Source organism: Equus przewalskii, chromosome 27 (genome assembly GCF_037783145.1).
Source record: "Equus przewalskii isolate Varuska chromosome 27, EquPr2, whole genome shotgun sequence".
In the NCBI taxonomy this organism is placed as follows: Eukaryota; Metazoa; Chordata; class Mammalia; order Perissodactyla; family Equidae; genus Equus; species Equus przewalskii.
In genome coordinates this window covers 24,003,875-24,020,112 of record NC_091857.1, presented here as the reverse complement: position 1 = coordinate 24,020,112, position 16,238 = coordinate 24,003,875, and positions in this window count along the sequence as shown.

Here is a 16,238-nt window from a genome sequence, read left to right as displayed (position 1 = left end):
CTTCATATAATATTAAAGTTAGTTTTAATTCCCTATTCGATGCTGACAGAGTGCGGAAATACAGTCTGGAAGCGGAGTGGGTGGTTAAAAGTGTAGTAAGCACAAAGATGGACACCTGCTAAACACATTCCTGAATAAAACGTCAGTTAAGTTATATTTATACTGGATCTCTACAACTAGCTGAGAAAATTCCAGCCATCTTAAGAGTCACTAACAATCAGCAATGGTTCTAGGAATCAAGATGATCCCTCAGGGTGTATTTATTCCAAGTGAATAAAAGTTGTATGACTTGAATCCACAGTAAAACAGTCACAGAAAAACTTAACCGCAAGGAACAATGTCGTCTAAACCAGCTTCATCTCCTAAAATTATGGCAAAACTCAGGTGTGTAGTCAGTAATGTATATGAAATGCTTTACCCCCAGTCTTGTTACTTGACAGATTAAAGCTGCACAGCCCCACACATTACTATTGCACTATAGGTTTGATGTGAATTTTCCTTATTGAAAACAAAACAAAACAAAAAAGCAGACCACAAAATTTTACCAAATTAGCAATAATGGTTATTTGTCCCAAGTGGATTTTCATCAGTTATTGTGAACGGCTTAATATGGCTGGGCATCTGCGTGTTTCCATAAGCTACATTCTCACAAAGATTTCTAAAATGTGCAATATCACAAAATATTTTTTATCCCCAAAGAGCTTCTGGCCCGAGACACTTTTTTTTTTTTTGGTCAGAAGATGTTCATACTCTGATGGAAATAAATATAACTACCATGGAAATAGATTAAGCTTTCCATAACACAGGGTTGTACTATTTATCTTTCTCTCATGCAGCTTCTTTTCAACTTAATTCTTTCAGTTATATATACACTTGATCTTAGCCAGAAGGCTGAGAAGCGATTAAGTTATATATAGTTAAAAGAGAAATATTTTATGAAGAAAGATGTTGTGAAATTTTTCAAATAAAATAAAGTTAATATACTTTTCTTGACATCATTTTAATGTTCACCATGTCAATGATTTAGAGTATAATCATTACTTTTTCATTTCATATTCTCAGGGTTAGAGGAAAGAGATACTTTTTCTTGTGGAACAGGAGGGGGAATGAAGGACTGTTGAAGATAGCGTTGTATGACTAGGCTTGAAAGACACATGTCTATGGATGCCCCCAAAGGGCCATGACTCTGAGCTCGTATCTACCCTCCTAGAAACTTAATAATATTCTAGTTGTATCTGTGAGTTTCCTATGGCCTTCTCATGGAGCTGGCAACTGCTGCTTTGGCAAAAGGTTGCCACTCTGCCAGGTTCAGCCATCCTGGACTGGTGCCCACTGCTGCTGTCAACATGCTAAGTACGTCTGACCACGTCCTAAGTCATAGAGCCAAGACAAGGCTGGATCTTTTAATGCCTTACTGAAGATTCAGTGATAATGGGGGAAATTACAACACAGGGAGTATCTATCAACCTCTGCTGGTCTCAGAGCCTCCAGGTTCAAGGCCATTCTAAGAGTCATGCATTTTTCCTCCTGCTGGCCACATTCAACATGGCAGTGCCAACTCACACCTCTACACGCGTCCTGACTACCATCACACCTCTGACTATAGCTTGTCTTGCCCTAAGACGCCAACTGAAAGAAAATTCTCCCTTTCTCCCTACCATGAGCTTTGCCTTCCTGTCACAGGATCTCCATTTTTCCTAGCTGATTAACTGAGGGACTATCTTCTCCCATAAGGAGAGACCTCCCACCCTAGCAGAGATGTAGCCTTTTCCTCTGGCCAACAGGACAATCATATCTGAACTTAGGAGCCCTACAAGAAGTCATTTCTCAGCATCCGAGTCATTCCGTCTTAGACAACACCATTGCTAAGAAATCAAAGGTCCATAAAAATGTTCACACTCAAAAATAAATGTCCTTCCTTTTCTGGATTCTTTCCAGTGTAAGTTTAAAATTATTTCTGTGTCTCTTTCCTGAAGCCCTCTTCATCTGAGATCCTCATTTCAAAAAACAGCTCCTCAAGCAAGAAGACAGGCAATCTCAAAGAATAAATTACAGTATACAAGCAGGCTACATTATAAATATATTCATAAAGCCAAAATGCATCTCTCAAAGAAGCAACAAAATCTGTAGAGACATAGCTTTGCCAAAAACTTATGCACAACAGTTAAAATTACCAAAGAGACTACATAGTTTCTCAGTTTATAACATCTGCAGTCATGTTTACAAACTGAGGAAAAGAGCCAGAGAAGAAAGAAAGAGACCCAAAATGCAGAATGAGAGATACACGCAGAAAAAAAATTCTCTTAGGAGAGCTGTAATTAGGAGATGGGTGACAGAAGTCAGAACATGGATAGAAGGAAAAGATGGGTGAAGCTCTGGAGTAGAGGTCGGGGAAGAGATTCTAAACTAAAACTGAAACCTCTAATATGATCTAGGGAATAGATGGGATAAAATAGATTTATGTCAGTTCCACAATTAACTCCTCTCCACCCTCCTAAGGTTCAACTAACTTTATAAAAGAGAAGCACTCTTGCACTCCTGCTTGCTTTGCATGTTAGGAAATAGAAAGAGAAAGTGTGTGGTCATAGAGAAATGGGAGATGGCAAACTTGCATTAAAGGATATCATATTTTGTTCATAATCAAGAGGGAATATCTAAGAGAAGCCTTGTATGCTTGCTGGATAACTGCAGAGCAGAGGCTTTAATTCCAGTGGACGGAAGGTGAGATTTCCTCCTTCTCAGCTTAAACATTCCCTTGAAGGTAGATAATCATTAGGTCTATGGTATGGAACATGGATTGCATCAGATGTTATGAAGGCGAGTCCCTGAGTCCACCAAAGCAGAAAGAATATCACAATGTTCATAACGTTATAAAGACCGCCTCATCTCAGAATTGTCATAATAGGGTATAGTAGAAAGAAAATGAGTTTTGAAATCCTCTGATCATAATATTCAGGCTCCTGTTGCTCATTAGCTGTGAATTAGGCACATCTGTAAACTCCTTTAACAGATGGTAATAAAAGCGGTACCTCACAGGGTTGCCAACCTTCCTCTCTTGTCTTCATAAGGCAGCACTGGGGTGAGTCACTGTAAAAGACAGAAGCGCAAGGACAACACCAGGGGAGGCTACGACCAAGATATCTGGAGAATTTAGGTAGGTTATCATAACCTTGTCTATGTAGGAGGAAGTACTGAGTTACTGCTGTGGTCAGAAACTGGGGTAATGACACAGAACCTCCCAGTTGGAGTGCGCCATGGCTCAGTTCTTGGCCCTCTTCTTTGTATATATTCTCTCCTTGAATGTTTCCATCCAGGTTCTTGACCTTAAATAGCATCACAATTTCCTGGGGCTGCCATAGCCTATTACTACAAACTAGGTGGCTTGAAACAACAGAAATTTATTGTCTGACAGTTCTGGAGGCTAGAAGTCCCAAACCAAGGCATTGTTAGGGCCATGTTCCGTCTGAAACCTGCAGAAGAGAATTCTTCCTTGCTTCTTCCTAGCTCCTGGTGATTTGATGGCAATCCTTGAATTTCCTTGGTTTGCAGCTGCGTCACTCCAATTTCTCCTTCAGTATCCCTCCAATTTCTACCTCTGTCATTATATGGGATTCTCTCCTTGTGTTTCTGTAACTCTGACTCTTTTATTCTTATAAGGACACCAATCATATTAGATTTAGTGCCCACCCTACTCCAGTATGACCTCATCTTAACTTGACTAATTACATCTGCAATGACCATAGTTCTAGAACAGCTTACATTCTAAGGTACAGGGGGTTAGGACTTCAATATATCTTTGGGGAGGGGCACAATTTAACCCATAACACCATCAGTATACTGATGATTCCCAAATTTATATCTTTAGTATTGATCCTGAGCGATTTCCCTATTGCTCACCCGGGCATCTCCACTTGGATACCTAAATAGGCATCTCAACATGTGCAAAACTTATCAACTTTTCCAATCCCTACCTCCAAACCTTTCGTTTCTCAGCCTTCTTCATCTCAGTGAATGGGGCTAACATATACCTCATGATCCAGTTTAAAAATCTAAAAGTCATCTATTGTTCCTCCCTGTGAGATAATAGAAAACATATACATACTCTTCCATCTGGCTGTTCCTGAGTTACACCCTTTTACAATAAACCAGGGATCTAGTGGGTAACATGTTTCTCTGGAGTGCTGTGAGCCGCTCTAACAAATTAATTGGACCCAAGTAGTGAGTCCTGGGATCTTCTAATTTATAGCCAGTGGGTCAGAAGTACAGGTAACAACCTGGACTTGAAACTGGCTTCTGAAGTCCAAGGAGGAGGCTGTTGGAACCCCAAGTCTATAGCCAGTTGGTCAGAAGCACAGCTGATAACCTGGGCTTGATACTGGCATCTGAAGGGGAAGTGGAGGGGCAGTCCCATAGGACTGAACCCTTAACCTGTGGAGTCTGATGCTATCTCCAGGTACCTAGTGTCAGGATTGAATTGAATTTTAGGACATCCTGCTGGTGTGCAGAGAATTGCTTGTTGGTATGGGGGGAGCCTCACCCCAGATTGGAAATTGAGTCTCAGAACACCAAAAAAACCCCTTACCTTCATCTCCTACGTATTTCCACCAAAATTTTGTTCTCATTCTTTGACTTCCATAATGAGAACTGAATCATCCATTTCTCTCATCTAGTCTGCCACCACACAGGTCCAAATCACCATGAAATACAAAAGCAGCCTCAAAAATTATCTCCTTGTTTATATCGTCATCTCTCTTTAATCAATTTTCCATACAACAACTAGAGTAAATTTTTTAAAAGACAAATCAAATCATGACTTTTCTCTTCTTGAAACTCTCAAAGTCTTCCTGCCATATTTAGAATGAATTTTGAACTTCTTGCTATGGTCTACCAGGACTAATAATCCCACCCCCTCAATCTCCAGGGCAAGGAGATAGGCTAGAGGGTGAATCAATCACCAATGGCCAATGATTTAGTCAGTCATACCTATGTATGATTCCAATTGAGTCTAACACCACCATCTCATACCACTACCCTCTTGCTTATATTAGCCCAGTCATGCTTGGGTTCACTGATTCCAGAAATTCTCTCCTTCACATTTTCTAGAGTCCAAATATAAGGTGCTCATGAGAGTAGGAGGGAAGAAAGAGTGGAGGAGGAGGGAAAGGAGAAGGGAAGCATAGCAACTGAGATTTCATGGTTGCTGAGGAGATCTAGAGTCCATCTATAATTACGTATCCACTTTAAACCAATCCTCACTTCACTCCTGCTTTCTACCACTACCTCTTGTTTTTACCTGATACCTCCAAGTTCTGAGCATTGCAATTGGATTACCTTTTGCAGATACTTAATTTGAAGTGTCTCTTCCCTCTGCTAGGTCAGGTAGTTCTTCTCAACTGATTTCTGGCTTCCAAAATTCGTAGCAATCTCTCGTCCACAGATACCTTCTCTCTTATTCTCTTTGACTTCTTGAATCGATACACTTTTAATTCTTAATTCTTCTTTAGTGAAGTTTGGGAGGGAGAGTAGATACATGCATGTAATCGATATGCCTGGTTAATGAGAAGCATGCCTAGCATTAACTTGATTTCTCTAAGTGGCAGAAAACCCTTGGATTGGAGGCAAAAACACTACATCATCTGTATAAGAACAATGAATGGGGTGATAGGTTAGAGCAGCATTTCTGAACCTCAGCACTACTGACATTTGGGACTGGATAACTCTTTGTTGTGGGGAGCTGTCCTGTGCATTGTAGGATCTTTAGCAGTATCCTTGGTCACCACCCATCCTCCTAGTTGTGACAAATAAAAAATGTCTCCAGATATTATCTGGCGATGTCTCCTGGGGGAGAAATTTTCCCAGGTTGACAACCACTGATACAGAGAGAAATTGGAGTACTGTCACCAAAGTAAAGAAGAGAGAGTGACAAACAGAAGAAAACTCCTCTACTCCTTAATTTAGTCAACAAAAATGTGACTTGAAAAACCTTGCGGCAAGATTTTCTAATTCTTGTTCCTCTGATCTTAAGGAAAAGAAATCAGACCCCAGGACAAGTGAGAAATGGAAGGAGCCAAGGTTGCTCAGACCTCAGCAGTAGGATCCTTTGATCTTCACCTAAGTATTTCACTATTTACAGCATTCAGTGTCCCTGCAGTTTTCCGTATTTCATTTCTGTGTACCAATATTCCATTATACATGTCACATATAAATTTATATTTATCACATAATCTTTTAACAAGTATTTATTTCCCACCCACCATATGTCAGGGACCATTGGAGGCACTGCATATACAGCGGAGTATGTGATATTTAGGGCCTCTACCTTCATGGTGTTTATATTTATGTGGGGCAATCGATAGTAAATAGCAAACTGATCAATAAATAACTTAGCTCAGGTGGTGATAAATGCTATATAGAAAATAAAAAGTACAATGTGTTAGAGATGAGTGGGGTGGAGCAAGGGGGAGAAGCAGAGAAGGTAATATTAAACTGAGAAGTCAGGGAAGACCCAGCAAAGATGTGACATCTGACTCAAAGCCCAAAAGATAATTAGAGGAGATAGTGAGATGAGATGTCCCATACGAAGACCTAGAAAGAGGGCTCCAGGAGAAGGAAAGAGCCAGGGCCTTATGTGTACATATGTATGTGTATGTTTGTATCTATGTGCTGTGGTATGAACATGTGTGTGTGTCCCCCCAGTATTCATGTGTTGAAATCCTAACCCCCAAAGTTGATGGTATTAGGAGATGGGGCCTTTGGGGGGATGATTAGGTCATGAGGATGGAGCTTTCATGAATGGGATTAGTGCTCTTGTAAAAGGGACCCCACAGAGCTCCCTAGCCCCTTCTACCATGTGAAGACACACCGAAGACAGCCAACTAGGCAGCAGGTCCTCATCAGACATGGAATCTGCCAGCTCCGTGATCTTGGACTTCAGCCTTGAGAACTGTGATAAATAAATTCCTGTTGTTTATAAGCCACCAGTCTATGGAATTTTTGTTACAGCAGCCCGAACAAACTGAGATAGCATGTATACATACATACATTTAAACCGTTCTTCTCTGCTTCCTTGCTTCTGTTTATTCAGAGTTGCTCCTCCCTCATTAAGTCAGGCCAGCAAATGGCCCATTAAAGTTGCCTGCTCTTTCCTAATCCCACCCTCCTCCATTTTCAGCTCCCATTCTTCTTCTTATTTTGTATTTTCTCAACTGAATCCATCCGATGGGCAGAACTTCTCTTTTTGTTCCAGGGAATGCCAGTCTAAGAATTGACTACTCTTGCATCAGGTGCTCTTTCCTAATTAATCAACAAGTCTGTGATGGAAAAAGGTCACTGAATGCCAAAATTCATGCCAAAACTGAATGCCAGTTTCCCTTGAGTGAGACTGCTGTCAAGTCGCTGTCTCTTTAAAGAGCCTGTGGGTAAGCAAGCTTCCAGACTGACATATCTCCTGAAATCACCAGCTGAATCCCCCTTTGCTGTGCCCTCAAGGTCGTTCTACCCTTCAGCTCTGTTATCATTCATGTTCCAGTTTTAATTTATCATCCAGAGAAATCACTGAAAGATATCAGAAAAATCATCGCTGCAGTAGCAGAGGTTAGAAGCAAATAGATAAGTAGATGTCTCCCTCACAACAGTGTAAGACTGAAAGTGATTTTCCCCAGACACTGAAACAAACATATGTTTTATATGTCATAGTTCACACTCTCTGGTGTGAATCATAAACTCATGTATTAAACAAAAATTATTGCACAGCCCTTGGAGCCAAACCACGTTGAAAGCTCTGGATAAAATACCCATGAACAGAATAGACACAGTCCCTTTGGGAGCTTACTTTGAGTACCCTTCTGGTGTTTTGCAAATTTTCCACCTCAGGAGGTCTGCTTCACCAAGGAAGATTCCAGAAACTGAATGCCTCAGCCTGTCTTGCAACCAGAGCATAGGCATATGGCTATGACCCTTCTAATCATATGAACTGTTAAGAGATTAAATAGAGAAGAAAGCTCCATGAACATGAAGGCACACAGAGAATCCACTTTTTGTGAGGGTGGCATGGCATTGCAAAGTCACCCAGGCCAGAGAGGAACCAGTAATAGGGATTCTTGTAATAGTATTTGGTGCCCAAGATACGGAGTCCTCAGTTATGCAGCCTCATGGTGTAATTTGGATATTTTTTAGATTTGTACCATCCAATATGGTAGCTGATAGCCATATGCATCTATCAGGCCCTTGGAATGTGGATAATGCAACTGATGAACTAAATTTTTAAATTAATTTAAATTAAAATTTAGAACAGCTGCTTCATTTAGTTATTGGAAACCTTTTAATTATATTTGGAACAACTTTGGTATGTATATCTACTCTTTCAACTGTAAATTTTATGAAGGCAAAATTCAGATCAAGTTTTCTGATGGAAATTATGTATCCACATCAAGATGGACTGTTAAGTGTAAAATACACACAAGATTTTGGAGACAATATAAAAAATAATGTGAAATACTTCAATAATTGTTTATATTGATTACATGTTTTAACAATATTTTGGACTGATCAAGATAAGTAAAATATATCTTTAAATTAATTTCACCTCTTCCATTTTACTTTTTTAACATGGCTACGGAAAACTTTAAATTATGTATGTGGCTCATGTTATATTTTTTGGGGGGGCGGCAATTTTCTAGACCAGTGGTTCTCAAATTTTAATATGCTTCAGAATTACCTGGAAGGCATGTTAAACTAATACAGTGTTTCAATTGTGAATAACAGAGAGTGATCAAGAAAGGAATCTGAAGAAGCGACCTTTCAGGTGAGGTCTGAAAGTGAAGATTTGGAGAGAAGACTGCTGCAGAGAGATGCAATAGTATGAGCTAGAGGCAAGAAAATGATTAGAACTTCTGAGGAACTCCAAGAAGCTCTTGCGGCCAGATCATAGTGGGGAAGGATGAAAATGCGGTGAGAAGTCAGAAAGGCAGATGGGGACCAAATTGTGCATGGTTCCGTATGTCTTGGTAAGGAGGTTGAATTTTATTCAAACTGCAAAGGAAATACATGAAAGAATTTCAGTGAGTGGAATATGGGGAACTAATATAATTTCTAAATTGTTACTCAGGCTAATGCCTGGAAAGCTGATTGAATACGATCAAAATGGAAATGGGCAGAACAATAAAGGGAGGGCTAAGGAAAATATGCTAAAACAGTCTAGTGGAACTCTAAGCAGCTACTGACAATAATGATTATGAAGACTGTACAAATACTGAAAATTTTAAGGATAGAATGTTAACTGAAAAAAAAAGCAGAATGTAAAATCGAACAGACATAATGCTTCAACTCTGTGAAGTTATGCATGCATACAAAGACTAAATGAGAATACGCCCCACCCACCTCAAAAAACAGCAACAAAAAAGGGAATATGTATGTTACTTTTCCATTTTCAAGATTTAAATTCATATAATATTACTTTAGAACAACATAAATTGGGAAACTTTCTTTAGTTAATTGACAGATTTCTCTTGCCTATCCTCTTAGAAGAACAAAGGATTCTTATCAGCCCAGAAGACAAAATGTTTATAGTATGAGCCACGTTTGCATTTGTCTGGATCACTGCAGAGTGAGTTTCAGTTTACCTTTTTAATACAAAAAGGCATTCCGTTTGTTTTTCTATATCACTCTCTGCATTACCGCCAGAAACAAGATATTACCATTTGAAGAATTCCTCATTCTGTTACAAATAAGTGCATCAGATCTACAACTGGAAAACAACGTTGGCCATATGATTTCAAATCTCCCCATATAACCTCTCAACAACAAAACAAATATATTATCTTCTAGCTAGTTATGATTTGTATACTTAAACGCTTAATTACTGCTACATGCTAATTTTATAGCCTGCTACTCTGCTGAATTGTGCATCTAACAACAAAGGTATCTAAATATCTAAAATGAAACTATACACTTATTATTATTGAACGTGAATTCGTCTATAACCTGGGAATAGAAAAGGCTTTCTACCCGTGACTTCAAAAATCCAGATGCCAAAAATAGAAAATTTTTACCTCTTAAAAATTAAAATAATCTGCATAGCATAAATAGCAAAAGCAAAGATAAAATACAAAAGAAAAACTGAGAGAAAATAATTGTAACATGTATCACTTTAAAAGATCTAACATCCCTAATATACAAATAATTTTTTTTTTAGATTTTTTTATTTTTTTCCTTTTTCTCCCCAAAGCCCCCCGATACATAGTTGTATATTCTTAGTTGTGGGTCCTTCTAGTTGTGTCATATGGGACGCCGCCTCAGCATGGCCTAACGAGCAGTGCCATGTCCGAGCCCAGGATCCAAACCGCCGAAACCCTGGGTCACCTGCAGCAGAGCGCGTGAACTTAACCACTCGGCCACAGGGCCGGCCCCTACAAATAATTTTTTAATTGAGGAAAAAAACACCAAAATCCTACCAAAAATGGGCAAAGATTTCAATATATTATTCACAAAAAGATTCAAAATAACAGCCTATGAGAAGATGTTCAATTTCACTCATAATAAGAGAAATGCAAGAGATACAACTTATCCCATCAAAGTGGCAAAACAAAAAAAATCAAAAGTGTAATAAGATATTATGTTGGCAACTCTGTGGGGAAACAGGCACTCACATGCACTTCTGGTAGGAATGCAAAATGGTACAGTCCCTCTAGAGGAGAATTTGGCAAGATTTAATGAAACTACATATCCACTTATCTTTCAACCAGAAATTCCCATTCTGTGAATTTGTGCTGAAGATACAGCTTCAACAATAATAGAATACATATTCTCAAGTTTATTCATTGCAGCATTATTTGTAATTGCAAAATATTGGAAACTGTCTTACAGACATATGAGAAAACTATAGTACATGTATACATTGGAATACTATAGAGCAATAAAAAATGAATGAAGTTACCTGTATGAACTGATTTGGAGTAATTTTCAAGATGTGTTATTTAGTGAAAAAAGACAAAGTGCAAAAGAGCACACATAGTATGCTACTTTTTGTGTAAGAAAGAAAGAAAACAAACTTCTGGTTATAAAATAAATAAGTCTTGGGGATGTAATGTACAGCACAATGACTATAGTTAATCATACTGTATTGCATATTTGCAAGTTGCTGAGAGAGTAGATCTTAAAAGTTCTCATCATAAGAAAAGAACTTTGTAGCTATGCATGGTCACAGGTGTTAACCAGACATTGTGGTGACCATTTCATAATTTATACAAATGTTGAACCATTATGTCGTATACCTGAAATTAATATAACATGTTAATTATATCTCAATAAAACTAATTTTTTTGAAAAAGAGAAATAATGCCATTTATACCATTAACTCCAATTTTAATCCATCACTACAGGTTCTTTTTTTCTGTTCCCACTTCCATAATCCTATGATACAACTAAAATAGTTTCAGAATTGCTCTGCCCATATCACTACAAAAAAAAGAAACAATTAAAAATCTGCTCATCTTTACAAAAAAAGAGAAACACATGAGACATAAACTAGAAAACAATGAAGCTAGTTACATTCTAGAAGTAGGGAGAATGGGATGGAAGGCATATATGAAGCATTGACACTTCTCTGAATATATCCTTCCGTATGCTTTTGACGTTTAGAAGATCTACATTCAAAAAACGTAGTTAAATCAGCAAGGATGGAAGAAAACAAAACAAACAACCACAACAGCAACAATCACAAAACTGAAAACTGAGAGCAAATGGAAATAAATGAACCCAACTGCACTTCAATTAAATAAAGTTGGGGCATGGGTTGGGGGGTCGACTAATTCAAGTAAAGGATGAACACAGTAAGCAACTATATATACTTAGTCTTGGGTCAAGTAGGGTGGAGGATACAATGAAAACAAATCCTAAGCTCTTTTTAGTATTGTTTGCCTTGTTATTATTTTTGGTAGTGATATAGACAAAGTAATTCTGAAGCACTTTTAGATGTATTATAGGAATAAGCCAACAAATAAGTTAACATAAAAAGAGAGTTACAGCTATGGAATAGGGCAAATTAAGGAAGAAGCCTGTGGCGATGGATTGGAAATGGAGGTATTAGTGTAGACTAATGATTTCTAGGATAGATATCTGTATGTGTATATGTATTCATACCTATGTGCACACGTGTATGCATGGATATGTGGACACATGTGTGTGCGTACAAACATGCATACATTTTCTAACTCTGTCCACTGGAAAGGCCAAGAAGCAGAGGCACTCCAGTAGCAATAAACGCATCTAGTGATGAGATCTTAACTTCTGAGCCATTAAAAGGAACCAGACTCATCAGAGGAACGACTGATTCCAGAGCTGGGGCATGAAAGATTCAATACATCTGGAACATCTTTTATGTCAGAAAGCTAAAACATGACCAAAACAATTGTGGGGATATGTCCCAAGGACACAAGAGCCAGCTTGAAGGGACTTCACTGGCCAAATATGGGAGATTTTGAGATTAATGAATTATAAACCCTTTAAAAAATAGGAATTCATGAGTCTGTACTGGTAACCAATCAATCAATCAATAAGAGAAGACATTCTTGTATCGAATGCCCAGTGCCAATTGGCAAACACAGAGGGCAGAGTGGAAGTTTTAAAAATCATCATTTTGCAACCCTCAGAGTAAAGACTGCTTCAAGCAAAAATCATTAATACTAAATCTAAAGAGGGAGGAGGCATTTATTGAAGAGCAGGATATTTGCATGAATTAATATATCCCCACAGACTGCACATTCTCAGGAAAAGAAAAAGCAGAAACTATTTAGTGGAAACTTCCAACAAATTAACATGCACACTGAAGTATTTAGGGGAAAGAGCTATCATGTAAGCAACTCACTCTTGAATGGTTTGAAAAAGCAATAATGTGTGCACCTATATAGAGAAAGAGCAAATGATTAAACAAATGGAGGAAAATGTCAACAATACGTGAATCTGGGTAAGGGGATATGGTTGTCTTTGTACTACTCTTGCAAATTTTCTGTTTGACATTATTTCCAAATAAAAAGGAAAAAACAAAACAAAAAATAAGTGTACCCAAATGCCATTGTTTCATCGTCCTCTGAGTAAATTCAAGTGCCACAAATGAGAGGAAGAACAAGAAAACAACTAAACAATAAGTTCCCACCTTGTCGTTTGTCTTTCTTTGAATTAGGGACTGATTAGGGCTTTTTCCACAAACTTAAAGAAAGAATGAAGAATCTGATTAAAATAGTTAAAATAGGCAGCATCACATGCTTAGTAATCCTAGTATATTTCCCCCAAAATGTGAAGTTCCTACACTGCCCTCTTTTAAGAGCCAAACATTTAATGCCACATAAGATGGAAAACAAAAACAAAATTACTTCCCTGTAGATAGGTTTTCTAAACTAAATTAATATTTCAAAGCATACGGTTATTACGTGAATCTCTCCCAAATTTCCTTTGAAAAGTTAACAGAGCCATACTGAGTGGGAAAACATCTCCACAAACTCAAATCCCACTTTTAATTATGAGAGGCTCACCAGAAATCCTTGTGAGACATAAAGATGAGGACTTTTAGAGTACGATTTGGAAGATTGTTAACAGTCACCATGGTGAAAGGCGAGGATGAGAAACAGTGGTGTTCTCAAATGGGCATGAGATCTGGAAATAGAAACCCAGATTCAAAACCTGCTTCTTCATCTTAGAAGTAGCTCCAGGCAAGGAGCAAGATTCCCTAAGTCAGAATTTTCTAAACCAGTGTTTTCATTGTGGTACCTGAGCAGCAGCAGAATCATCTACTAAGAACTTTCCAGAAATGTAAATTCTCGGAAGCCACCCCCAACCTACTAAATTGGGGATAAGTATGGGGCTCTGTGTTTTTAACAGGTCCTGCAGGTGATTCTGATGTACACTAAACTTTTGGAACTATACTTCTAAACTATAATGTAACAATAATAATAAAAAATAATAATAGTAAGACAATCTGTTTTAGGATTAAATATTACACATGTAGGGATGACTTTCTTATCTGTAATAAAGACATTCATCTTCAATGGTAGATTATTATTGTGTGACATAGAATTGTGCGAGAGGAAATCCTAAAACCAGTAGTACTTTGAGCTCTTATCAAACTGCTCTTCCAAAAAGCTTTAAAGAAAGTTATTTCCTTAAACTTTCCCACACTTGGTACTAGGTCTTGCACACAGGAGATAGTCATTAAGCTTTATGGATGCTAACTGAAATAATTTCTGTTGAGAAAGGTCATCAGAAAGCATTTTATCTCTTGTTTTTGATATGGCCCAACTGGGAGGCTTAAACGTCACCAAAACCAAACAAGCTATTAGTTTTGAGAGAAGTTTAGTGGCTATGATTAAGGGAGTTACTCTGCCCCGGAGTTGATGAGGATTTTTAGGCTGCTTAATTTTAAAACAGTTTATGACGAGGATTTTTAGGCTGGTTACTTTTAAAACTACAGATAAGAAGCAGGCTCCAAGGAGTGGAATTTGCTTGCCCTTTGATCAGCGACAGTTGCATTTGTGAAGGAAATCTCCATGCCTCCCTCTCTGCGCCAGGAGGAAGAGGGGATGGCCTTATCTCTGGAAACTCTTAATGGGGAAGGCAAGAACTTAAGTTGTTTACCGTCTGGCAACCTCATGTAACTGACCCCCCCCACCCCAAAATCCTCCTTTGTCTTTAGCTGAAGATAATATTTGAGTGGTGACTTCTGCCATTTACTCAATCCGGTTTGATTCTTATCTAAAAGTTGTGGGACCGCCCAATGGCCGGACCCTACCGGCACTGGTACCATTTTAACTTTTTTTTCTTTGTCTCGTAAAGAGATAACTCACATACCTATGCCTTAAATTTAGCTCTAACCCTCAACTTGGGGCAGCAGAAGCTCTGACTGCCCATGGGTCCTGTCCCCATGCTATTCTATACTATTCTCTAAATAAAAGAGCGCTACTGCCAGATCTTAAGAGTCTAAGAAATCTTTCTTTCGACTCCTCGGCCCACCGACCCTGCATCAGAGTGACACTATCAGGGTACCACTCATTGCTGTGTGACCTTGGGCAAAGTTATTTATGCACGCTGGGCCTCAATGACTTTGCTCATATAACAAGGGTGTTAATAATATTAGTATCCATCTCCTCAGGATGTTGAGAGTATTAATCAAAATTTTGAAGAACTTAGAAATGGTCCTGGCACCTAATAAGCATTCAATAATCTTTCTATGCTCTGAAAGCCACATTTAGGTCATCTGCCTTTTCCTTCTTCATTTTTTTCTCCTTGCTTTCTTCTGGGTTTTTTGCCTATGTCTGTACGGACACTTTTTTTCTTGGCATCCACACATTTTCTAATGAAAATGAAGACCAGAAGCCATAAATGGACATAAAATATTTTTGTCTTATTTACTAATGAGTAACTAATTACAGGAAGTTATACTGATCAGTCTGACTTTATGGTGAAATAAATTATTTGAAGAAAGAAATTGTGGGTCAGGAGAACTCAAAGGAAATCACATAATAGGCAAACTTCATCATATCAGAGCAATATCTGATCTGTGACCTCTCAGCATGGGACTCTGCCCTACCTCAAACTGACTTGGTAATTTGGTTTTAGTTTTCTCCTCTATAAAACAGGGAAACTGACCTAGACAGTTTCTGAAGTCCTATCATATTTTAACTCTTCAGTTCCAAATAAGAGTTATACCTATAGGTTAAAATTCCTCAGCTGTTGTATATCATGTATAGCTTTTTAGTCATCTCCAGGCATTTAAAATGTAGATATATACATCATTCAAAAGCAGAACTGTAATACAAATGCCACACCAAATTACTCTTGCTATACTAATAAATGACCATTAACAAACATGTCCCTTAAAACTTCAGAACCGTAGCTGAAATTAAAATATCTCCAGAGGTTAAATCATTCAATTTTCAAAATGCAGTGGTATTTAAAAGCTTTCGTATTAGTTGTTAGGAAATACTCACTCTAATTGGCATGATCAGACTAAAAGATTTTACTTAAAAACTCATTTTTCTCATTACAAAACAGTACTTTTTAAATAAAATATTAAAAACAAGAATAAAGATACATGTCTATGCATATACTAAATTAGGATCTTAAAGTAAATACAGCTTGGATTCCTCCTTAGAGAGACCATGAGCATTTTTCTATACTTTTAAGTATTCTGAGTTTAATGATGAAATAATATTGCAAAATGAACTTGCCATCTCTTTTAAAACTAGCAT